Raw genomic sequence first — 11,365 nt, 5'->3', positions numbered from 1 at the left:
CTGATTGAGAATAAAGATTGATGACGTGGAGGAGTTGTTACAAGTTGTTACAAATTAATAAAAGAATGTACTTGGGCCTTAGCTATAAAAGGACCCAAGAGTATTGAGTCAGTTAGGCAGTTAGAGTCTTTGAGACTTGCTATTCGATTGAGAGCAAGAGAGTCTTGTGGCTTGATCTCGGTTTGTGAGATTGAGAGTGGGCGGTTGGGCGGATCTTACTCAATAAACATTCAAGTTCTATCAAATTGGTGACGGTGAGCGATCTGGATCGAGTATCTTCGCGCAACGATGACGAAACCGGCGAAGAACGGCGGCGATAACAATTCGGAACCGTCGTTGACCTTGGATTTGCTCGCGACGACGTTACGTGATCATTCGGCAGCTCAGGTAGACACGAATCGAAGATTCACGGAGTCCTTCATCGAGTTGGAGAAGATACGAGATCGATGGAAGAGAGATTGGAGAAGTCGCTTGAGACGAGGATCAAAGCGTGTTAGGAGAAGATGTGGGAAAGGTTAGAGAAGAAGCTATCGAAAACGATCGAGGTTTCCGATGAATCACCACCTCCTCCGTATCGACATCCTAACTATCAGGTACACCATTCCAACTCGGAACCTGGCCGTAGTTTAGGAATGAGGAAGGGATTGATCGGAACATGATAGTCAGGAGTAGAGAAAAGATGCTGAAACGAGTAGAACTGCCGATATTTGATGGTGGAGATGCGTATGGTTGGTTTGCTTTGGCAGAAAGATTCTTCACCATTGGAGATTACGATGAGCGAGCAAAGTTGGATGTGGTATCAGTCAGTTTGTCAGGAGATGTGTTAAGCTGGTTCAACAGCGAGATGCATAGAAGAAGATTTCGGGATTGGTCAGAGTTTAAGCAGAAGTTGATTGCTCGGTTTAGCAAAGAGAAGCTCAGAGATCCAAGTCAACCGTTCTTTGCCGTCAAACAAACAGGATCAGCAGCTCAGTATATTCACACATTTGAGGATTTATCGACGCAAGTAACGGTATTGACAGACACACAACTTGAGGGCATATTCATGAATGGTTTAAAACCAGAAATGAGAGAGTTTGTGAACATGTGCAAACCGGTGGATTTAGCGGAGATGATTTCTTCAGCGTATCAAATGGAGGACAGTGTTCTGGATAAAGTGGTTTGTCGAGAGAAGCAGTTGGAGAATAAAGGAGGGAATAAACAAGGTTTCTCCAAGCCGTACTCGTCGGTGAAGAGTACAGCTGTGTGGCCTGCTAAACCACAACAAGAGAAGCCGCCAGAAAATGGGAGTCAGAGACCTCAAGTGAGATTAACGGAGGCTCAGATAGCAGAAAAGAAGAGGTTGGGGTTGTGCTTTACCTGTGATGAGAAGTGGTCTAGACAACACTGGTGCCCAAACAGATCGTTACAAGTGTTGACTGTGATTGGTGGTGTAGAAATGGAGATTGTGGACCAAGCTGTAGTGGAAGTGGAGGATGAGAAAGACGATAAGGAAGCTTCAATGATGGCGCTCTCCTTAAGTTCTTTTTTGGGACAATCATGCCCGACGACGACTAAGTTGAGAGGAGTTATCAAGAAAACTCAAGTCGTGGTGATGTTAGACAGTGGGGCTACGCATAATTTCATCTCTCCAACGGCTGTACAGAAGAACAAGCTCACCGTTACTCCGAATTCAAACTTGTGTGTCATGTTGGGAACGGGGACTTCAGTTCATGGGATTGGCGTGTGCACGAAGGTGAAAGTGGGATTGCCATCGATGTCGTTTGAAGCGGATTTTGTGGTGTTAGAATTGGGCAATGTGGATATCATTTTGGGCGTTCAATGGTTGCGCACATTGGGCAAATGTGTGGTGGATTGGGAACGCAATGAGTGGTCGTTCACTTATAAAGGATCTCAGGTGACACTCATTGGTGATCCATCGCTTCAGGGCCAAAATGTGTCACTTAAGACCTTCGCAGTTGATACCACAGTCGAGAGAAGAAGCTTTACTAAGGAGAAGCGTTCAGTAGAAGAGACGAAGGGAGATAAGGGAGAGTTAGAGGCATCTATTGCGCAAAAGCTGCTGCAGTATGATGAGGTGTTTCAGAAGCCAGTAGGTTTACCTCCGATCAGAGGGAGAGAGCATGGGATTGTGTTGCAGGATCATTCAAAACCGATAAGCGTCAGACCTTATAGGTATCCTCAAGCACATAAAGAGGTGATGGAAAGAATGGTCCAAGAGATGTTGGAAGAGGGCTTAATCAGACCGAGCCAGAGCCCTTACTCGAGTCCGGTGCTGTTAGTAAAGAAGAAAGATAATTCCCACAGATTTTGTGTGGATTATAGAGCATTGAACCGAGCTACTGTGCCAAACAAGTACCCAATTCCCATGATAGATCAATTGCTGGATGAGTTACACGGAGCAAAGATTTTTTCTAAGCTGGATTTACGTGCTGGATATCATCAGATACGGATGCAAGAAGCTGATATTGAGAAGACTGCATTTCGTACTCATGACGGACATTTTGAGTTCTTGGTAATGCGTTTTGGCTTAACCAATGCGCCGGCTACATTCCAAGCTTTGATGAATGATCTTTTCAGGAAGTTTTTGAGGAAGTTTGTATTGGTTTTCTTTGATGATATCCTCATCTACAGTCGAACAATAGAAGACCACGTGAAGCATCTTGGAATGGTTCTGGATATCTTTGTGGAGCAACGATTATTTGCCAACAAGAAGAAGTGTGCTTTCGCACAAGAGAAGGTCGAGTACTTGGGACATGTCATCTCAAGTGAAGGAGTTTCAACAGATAGTCAGAAGGTTGTAGCGGTTGAGAAATGGCCAAACCCGAGATCAGTCAAGGAGTTAAGAGGATTCTTGGGCCTGACTGGTTATTATCGACGTTTTGTGCAGAGCTATGGTTCGATAGCTAGACCATTAACAGAACAGCTCAAGAAGGAACAATTCTGTTGGACTGATATCACTCAGAGGGCGTTTGAGAAGTTGAAGCAAGCTATGATATCAGCTCCAGTGCTTGCACTTCCGGACTTCACTAAGTTGTTCATTGTGGAATCAGACGCTTCTGGAATCGGTCTTGGCGCGGTTTTGATGCAGGATAACCATCCGATTGCTTACTTCAGTAGGGGTTTGACTCACAAAGAACAACAGAAGCCGATATATGAGAGGGAGTTGATGGCTATCGTGATGTCGATTCAGAAATGGAAGCATTATCTGTTGGGTAGAAGATTTCTTGTGCGAACAGATCAGCAAAGTTTAAAATATCTTTTGGAGCAGAGGGAGATAACCTTGGATTACCAGCGTTGGCTCACGAGAATTTTGGGATATGAATTTGACATTGAGTATAAGGTGGGCAGTGAGAACAAAGTAGCTGATGGGTTATCAAGGATTGATCACACGGAGAGTGGCAGAGTAACTGTGGATATGATGGCGTTAACAGTTCCTTCAGCCTTACAGCTACAGGATCTGTACAAGGAAATTGATGAGAATATGGTGATTCAGGAGACGCTAAGGAAGGTTGTGAGTGATGAAGAGGTTAAAGAAGGGTTGACAGTGGTAAATGGGCGCATGTTCTATAAAAATAGACTGGTCATTCCACCTGACTCGCGACACATTCCTTTGATTCTACAAGAATGCCATGATCGAGTCATGGGTGGTCATGCAGGCATCTTAAGAACTTTACAAAGAGTGAAAGCTCTTTTCTATCGGACAAAGATGAGGAAGAGAGTACAGGAGTATGTGTCTGCGTGTGGGATTTGTCAAACTCACAAGTCCTCTACACAGTCTCCTGCGGGGTTACTACAACCTATTGAGTTGCCAGTGCAGGTGTGGGAGGACATCGCTATGGATTTTATAGAGGGGTTGCCGACATCACAAGGGGTGAATGTGATTCTTGTAGTTGTCGACAGACTGAGTAAATACGCGCATTTTATGACGTTGAGGCATCCCTTTACAGCTGTAGATGTGGCAAACAAGTTTGCTCAGGAGGTTATTCGGCTACATGGATATCCTAAGTCCATTATCTCGGATCGCGATAGAATTTTCCTCAGCAAATTCTGGAAGGAGTGCTTCAGGTTTTCGGGTACAAGACTTCGCTTCAGTACGGCGTTTCACCCGCAGTCCAATGGACAATCTGAAGTGTTGAATAGGTGTTTGGATAAGTACCTTCGATGCTTCGCCTCCACTCATCCAAAGACGTGGGCTAAGTATCTTACATTGGCAGAGCTTTGGTATAACACAGCTTACCATACAGCTTTGAGAAAGAGAAAGGAGGACGAGAGTGTAGCAGAGCAAGAAGAACAGAGGATGCAGACTGATTGAGAATAAAGATTGATGACGTGGAGGAGTTGTTACAAGTTGTTACAAATTAATAAAAGAATGTACTTGGGCCTTAGCTATAAAAGGACCCAAGAGTATTGAGTCAGTTAGGCAGTTAGAGTCTTTGAGACTTGCTATTCGATTGAGAGCAAGAGAGTCTTGTGGCTTGATCTCGGTTTGTGAGATTGAGAGTGGGCGGTTGGGCGGATCTTACTCAATAAACATTCAAGTTCTATCAATTTTCATCCGATATCCCATCAAAAGCTACACCAAGCGCTAGACACTCGACGAACTTCAATGCATACACTCCACAGTCGCCTCTCAGGTCGTTTTGTGGAACAATATCTCTTGTTCTTCGTCTGAATCCAAACTCCTTCTTGGTAGGGACTCGGATATTAGCAGGAATAAGGACATCCAACATCTCAGGGATCATAAGAGTAAGCGGCCTAAAGAAATTTAGCATTCTCAGCTCACTTTCGGGTGATACCTCTCCAATGATTGAATCATAGCAATCAATCTTCTCTTTTATGCAGATCCACGTGAAACCCCACCCAATGATCGCCGCCAGTATTAAGCACTCCGTACAAGTGATCTACTTCTGTAAACCACTGCAACTTTGTCTGAATGTCGGTGGAGATCAAACCGTTTACTAACCTCTCGTAACCACTTCCTTTGAATTTGACCATATCCGGTCTGACTAGGAACTGCGTATAATCGTGAACCCATAATCCAAGGAACCAAGAGTCTATAAAGGCAATGCGCTTGGACCAGAATGGGCTGGGATCTTGTTTGGACCTTTGAATGAGGACTCTAATATACGCAGCAATATGCTGCACAGATAATATATAACTGATATACCATGAATTTCACCCGTTTTTAACCATGGTATATAAGAGTTTTCAATCATATTTACTTCGTTTTCAAAGTATTTTAGAGTATTTTCAGGCACAGGTACTTAATTGAAGAAAACAATACTTTTAAGGCATTTTTGGAGTATTTTCACGAATGAAGAATCGACCGATAGGAATCATGCGAGGTCGGGCGATTAGAGTCACTTACTATCGATCGACAGTGATGGAAGAGTGTCGATCGATATTTAACCATTCGATGGACTACGACTTAGAAGATTTTCGTGTATCACAAAGTGTGCTATTTACACATTTAGTCCCTGGCCGCCTGTTAGGCTTTATATAATAGGGTTTTGTATCATTTTAGAGGCAGACTTGCCTAGAGACCTATTGGAGAAGAGAAGCAATTTGGCTACCTTAGGAGAAGAATTAGAGTTGGAGAGATAGATCTGAGACTGCAAAACAGAGAAGATCTTGAACTCCCTTTTTATCTTACTCACTACTCTTTGTGTTCCCTATTTCATATTAAGTTTTATTCAAACCATCATGATCTTGTCTCTCATGAACATGTCTGAGTAAACCTAATTGTTAGATTTAGGTTTCTCATAAGGGTGAATCATGTGATGAGATTGTGATGTTTATTAGGGTTGTTAAATTAGTTCTTTCACTTAGTTGTTCTTAATACTAGATTTAGGATTGATCACCCTTAAATCTAGATCTTAGGATTGAAGAGATAACCAACTGTATACTCTCAATACCCTGAAATAAACTATAGTGATCTAACTGACTAGACTCATGCGAAAGGTGGTCTAGATCATTAGAGAACGTGTTCAACCAAATCGATAATGCTTGCTAGAATTACCATCGATCGACACAACCATCGTTGTAGCGATCGATTGTATGAAAGGTGTATCGATCGATTAAGACAATAGTCGTATCGATCGACTCTTTTCCGAGATCAACAAACGACAGTTGAGATCCGGGATCTAGTAAAGGAGACCCTACTGGTCATACCAATTGATTGAGTTCATGGACTAAAGCCCTATTGTCACTTTCAAACTACATAAATTCATACCTGAGAAATACCTGAATCTAGCTATCTTCCTCATCTAGAAACAACCTTCACTTCATTTACTGAACAATTCCCTTGTTCACCTTAATATTTACTGCTTTAAAACATATTAAACCTTAAGTCTATTCTTAACTCTATTTAGTTAAGCCTTGAAGTAATCCTAGAGTCCTTGTGGATTCGATCCCTAAGTACTGCTTCTGAACCTCTTATTTGAGAGAGTAATTCACTTTTTAGGGTAATTTGAGTGATATCAAATTTGGCGCCGTTGCCGGGGACTCTTTCTTATTACTTTTAGATTTAATTTAGGATTTAGCATAGACTTTGTTACTTTAGCTAATTTTTTCTATTCTTTTGTTTTACAACAAAAAGGATGGAAAATAGAGATATCGGCCAAGCATCGATCGACACAGAACATTGTCAATCGAGCGACGCAGATACTGAAGAATCGATCCTTTCATCAGGAACATTATCGATCGACACTACCCAGCCGGAAGCAGGTAAGTACCCTCTTCCCGATGCTAATAATAAGAAGGTAGTCCAAACTGAACCAATAGGTCAATCAAGCAACATTTCTAGCCAAACTACTGAAAAACAGGGGACTGAAATCCCTGTTAAGTCAAACTCTACTTTAGACATAGGTAAAGAAATTAAATTGCCCTTGCAAGACTACTTAAACCCTAATAGGACCTATTCCAATAGGTCCGCTATCAGAATACCTGACGACGTCATCTCGAAAACCAAGTTTAATGCTGACTATTATAATATAATGCGTCAAAACCCTTTTAAAGGATCTTCTCTGGAACATCCACAAGACCACATCGAGGGTCTAGAGGAATTAATTCCAGATGAGTATATTTGTTGCAGACTTTTCCCATTTTCATTAGAAGGGGGAGCCTTAAGATGGCTAAACTGTCTACCAAGAGGATCCCTGACTAGCTGGAAAGAGATTAGAAATGCTTTCCTTAAGCAATTCTTCGACGATACTCGTTATTGGGAAGTAAGGAGGCGAATCTCTACCTTCCGTCAAGATCCTCAGGAATCATTCAAAAATGCATGGGGAAGATTCAAGAGTTACGAACTCGAATGTCCCCACCATGGTTATCCAGAACCACAATTTCTTAAGATCTTTTACAAAGGTGTTATTCTGAGCTATAAGACAACGCTTGATACAGCAAGCGAAGGGAATTTCGTTACTAGAAATCCTATGGAAGCAAGACGTCTAATCGAAAACATGGCGAGAGGAAGGTCCTATGAAGAGATGGATGAAGAAAAGGAGAAAAAAAAAACATAGTCTCAATAGAAAATACTGAATTAGCTGAAATAAAAAAATTCCATAAATTCGCTTCATTCTCTTCTGACAGATCAAAATCCACCTAATCTGTACCCGTACTTCCATAAAACTCTTCCTATATCAGATGATGAGTTCGACTTTATAGAAGGATTAGATGATACTGATCCTCATTCTGTGTTTAACGTCGACAGCTTTACACGAGACTATGAAATCTGTATACAGTCTCGTACCGGAAGAGAAAAATACAATCTTAAGCAAGCTCTTACAGGAAACCGTAAAATGAAATTCGAATTCAACGGGAAAGTAAACAGTGTTTACGGAGAGCTAAATCAGAAAATGGATTCTCTAATTGAACATCTACGGGGAATGGAAGACAAAATTGCTAACCTTGCAACAACTCTGAAAAGAGAGACGACTAATTCAGCTCAACGAGCTCGATGAAATTCGACATTTGGCATATGAAAATTCGAAGTTATATAAGGAACGAACAAAAGCTTATCACGATAAGAAGATCCTATCTAGACGCTTTGAACTGAATGATCAAGTTCTCTAATATAACTCCAGATTAAACCTTTTCCTGGAAAACTAAAATCTCGTTGGTCAGGACCTTTTACAATTAAGGAAGTAAAACCTTCCGGAGCACTAACGATCGTTAGTGAAGAAGGCGACGAGTTTACAGTAAACGGGCAGCGAGTAAAGCATTATTGGGCAAAACCACCAGATATAAAGCCCCTTTCGCTGCTACTACCCGGTGATAACTAAAAACAGTTACCCTAAGTCGAACTAAAGACTTTAAACGAAGCGCTGAATGGGAGGCAACCCATTTTTCTTTTCTCTATTCTATTTTTCATTTAATATTTTTATCCCTATTTTAACTTTTATTTTCAATCTTCATTTCATTTTCATTTATTTCATCTAGTTAGAAATTTTCATTATTAGCTAGTCACATTTAGATTATCTCTATCGCATTCATTTTCACATATGCATTAAATCGATCGATGGCACCAATGTTGTATCGATCGACACGGGGATGTCGAGGCAACTTCTCATTTAACTCGACATCCGCCTCCTCTTTCCTTATTTCGCAAACCCTAGCCGAATTCTAAAAACTCCCTTTTCTCTCTCGATTCTTGACGATTTCCATTCAATCTTTGCCCAAAACCACTCGATTTTAAGCCCTCCATCTGTTTTCATTCGCATTTCTCTCATTATCTAAGGTATTAATCCGAATTTCTCTTTGGATTGGAACCCAGGGTTTGGGTTTTGAATTGGGGAAAATCGGGTCGATTTGGTGCAATTCTAGGGCGTTTTAGATGTTTGAATCGATTATCTAGTTGCTAGGATAGTTTGTTATGCTCCAATCCTCTCTTTCAATTCGTTTTCGCATGGACTGTTGAAATTGCAGGTTTCGCGAGTCGCCATCGATCGACACAGACTTTGTCCTGTCGATCGATTTCCGATTCTAGGATGAACACCGATTTGATCTATCGATCGACACACACGAGTGTGCATCGGTCGATATTACTCTCTTTCCCGAATCAATGCTAACTTCCTTGTTTCACTTTTCTTTTCAGATGAGTACAGATTCGGACACTGAGAGAGAGAGGAGGACGAAGAGGAGGAGTGATCCCGCTGGCCCATCAAACCGCCGGCAACCTCGCGGTCCGAGAGACGACGAAATGCCTCCATGGCCACATCGGGACAAGACCTCCCATCGCTTACAGGGAGGGTCGCGACTTCTCGGACCCGAGGGCAGTCGTCTCCAGTAGAGAGTGTACCGATAGACCACTCACAAAGCAGTGGGACGACTTCGACAGCCTGCACTACAATGCCTGGATCGATGTCGACATCGAGCCTACACGTTTCATTGACCCGGAGGTCACACACAAGATGCGGATCCAGGATGATCTGTACGCGATGATTGCTCAGCTCGGGTTGGGCACCATAGCCACACACGTCTACGACCTCCATGTTCCGTTGGTCCGCCAGTTCATGGCCTCTGTCCGCCTCACCTACCGCCATGACGGTCCAAAAGTAGCAGGCGACGGTGTTCTCTCTTTCTTTGCTCGAGGGAAGAGATACTCGATCACCATCCCCCAACTCTGCAGCATTTACGGTTTCGAGGAGGATGCGACATCTTGCAGGTTCTCACCTCTCCCTGGTGCGAGCGACTTCTGGAAGATCATAGGCACTGGCAGTTAGAGCGACTCAGTCTGACGTTCGTCACACGACCCTACGCTACTTCCTACGGGCTATTGACAACACTATGTTGTGCAAGATGGAGCCCAACAAGGTGCGCCTACATGACCTCTCGCTGCTCTTCCCAGCAGTGAACGGACTGGTCGACCTCTCTCACCTCGACACTGCGGGACTAGTGGTCCCCAATCTTGGAGCCCTCTTCGCCGAGCATCTGATCTCCTTGAAGAAGAAACCCTTCACGGGTTCGGGTAGGAAGAAGGAGAGTGTGGGTAGTCTTCTCACACCGATCTTCGAGTTATGTGGTGTCCGTCTGGATAGGAGTACCGCAGACCGCCGCCATCTCTTCATGGACGAGCAGCACCTGATGCACTGCAACTGGCTCAAGGAGAACCTTATCTGGTTTTTAAGGATGGACCGCCGCTTCCGTCTGCTTCAGCTCCCGCACCGATCACTCACTGATTTCGACCAGCAGGTCGAGAGGATCCAGTTCAGGCCTGACGATGAGTTCTTACAGGAGCTCACCACCGAGTCTCGCCAGGACCCGATGGAGTGTGGTGTTGGAGGATCGCAGGCAGCTCCCGCAGCTCCCCTTCCTGACTTCCCGGACATACCAGACGTCCCGATGCCTGAGGCAGACTTTCAGAGGATGGTCATGAGTGCCCTACGAGCCATCTGGGCTCGAGTCACGCGACCACCATGTGCGAGCAAGAGGAGTGTCAGAGCATCAGACCCAGGACCATCTCACCAGTACCAGCAGGAGGAAGACGAGGAGGCCACCGACTAGCCTTCTTACCTTCTCTCTTTATCTTTCAGACTTTTTATTTTTATGTTTATGTTTCGGATTTGCAGGATTTATGTTTTTAAACTTATCTATGTTTTATGCTTTTGAACTATTTCGTTTGTTTAATTTTCTTTGTGTTTGGACTGACAACAGAGCTAACTTGAGAGTCAAGCTAGATGAGTGAGTAAGTCCCGTGCTAACACATTATCACACAATCTGTCTGATACTGTCGATCGATACCGTCTATGGTACATCGATCGACAGGAAAGACAGAAAGGTACGACACTTTGCTTCATTATCTCCATTTCTAACTTTTCATATATTTGTCTTTCCCTCTTATTATTACACCGAGACGGTGTAATTTAAGTCTGGGGGAGAATGTCACTAACAATTATCAATCATCATCTATTTTTATCATATAAACCAACCTATTTTGCATTCTATTTTCCAAAGTTAAAATCGTTTTTCGAGTCAAAAAGGAAAATATATATATTTATGATTTTCTAAACCGTTCTTTGGCGTTACTCTAGACTTATTTACCACAGATTGCACTAGAGATACCAAAGTGGACCAACCTGTCAGTTAGCCACACTTGCTCAGATTGTTTAAAGGAACCGAAGATAGCCTCCAACCTAATACTGACTAGTTTAGCTTGTCTTGGGGCTTGGTATACATCGGATCGGAACTCTCCTACAGGACTGAAAAGGTACAAGTCTGTGCAATTCTGGCTCCCTTCTTTTTCTCTCTTCGGCATCTCAAAGATCTAAGTTTATTAAAAAAAAAAAGAGGAAAGATTGAAATGATTTCTTGAGAGGCAGAGGGGTAGGAGTGTCTCCTGCGACCCCAGTATTCTAAATCTCAA

General features: G+C 43.0%; 1 non-coding gene across 1 annotated transcript; it reads right to left on the bottom strand.

The window, feature by feature from the left end:
• Positions 1–7,226: 7,226 nt before the first annotated feature.
• Positions 7,227–7,333, bottom strand: LOC130500728 (small nucleolar RNA R71). Its single transcript, XR_008939286.1, has one exon. It is a non-coding gene; the product is annotated as a small nucleolar RNA R71 (small nucleolar RNA).
• Between the last annotated feature and the right edge of the window lie 4,032 nt (positions 7,334–11,365).

Source organism: Raphanus sativus, unplaced genomic scaffold, assembly GCF_000801105.2.
Source record: "Raphanus sativus cultivar WK10039 unplaced genomic scaffold, ASM80110v3 Scaffold0023, whole genome shotgun sequence".
Classification (NCBI taxonomy): Eukaryota; Viridiplantae; Streptophyta; class Magnoliopsida; order Brassicales; family Brassicaceae; genus Raphanus; species Raphanus sativus.
This window is presented reverse-complemented; position numbering and strand designations above follow the sequence as displayed.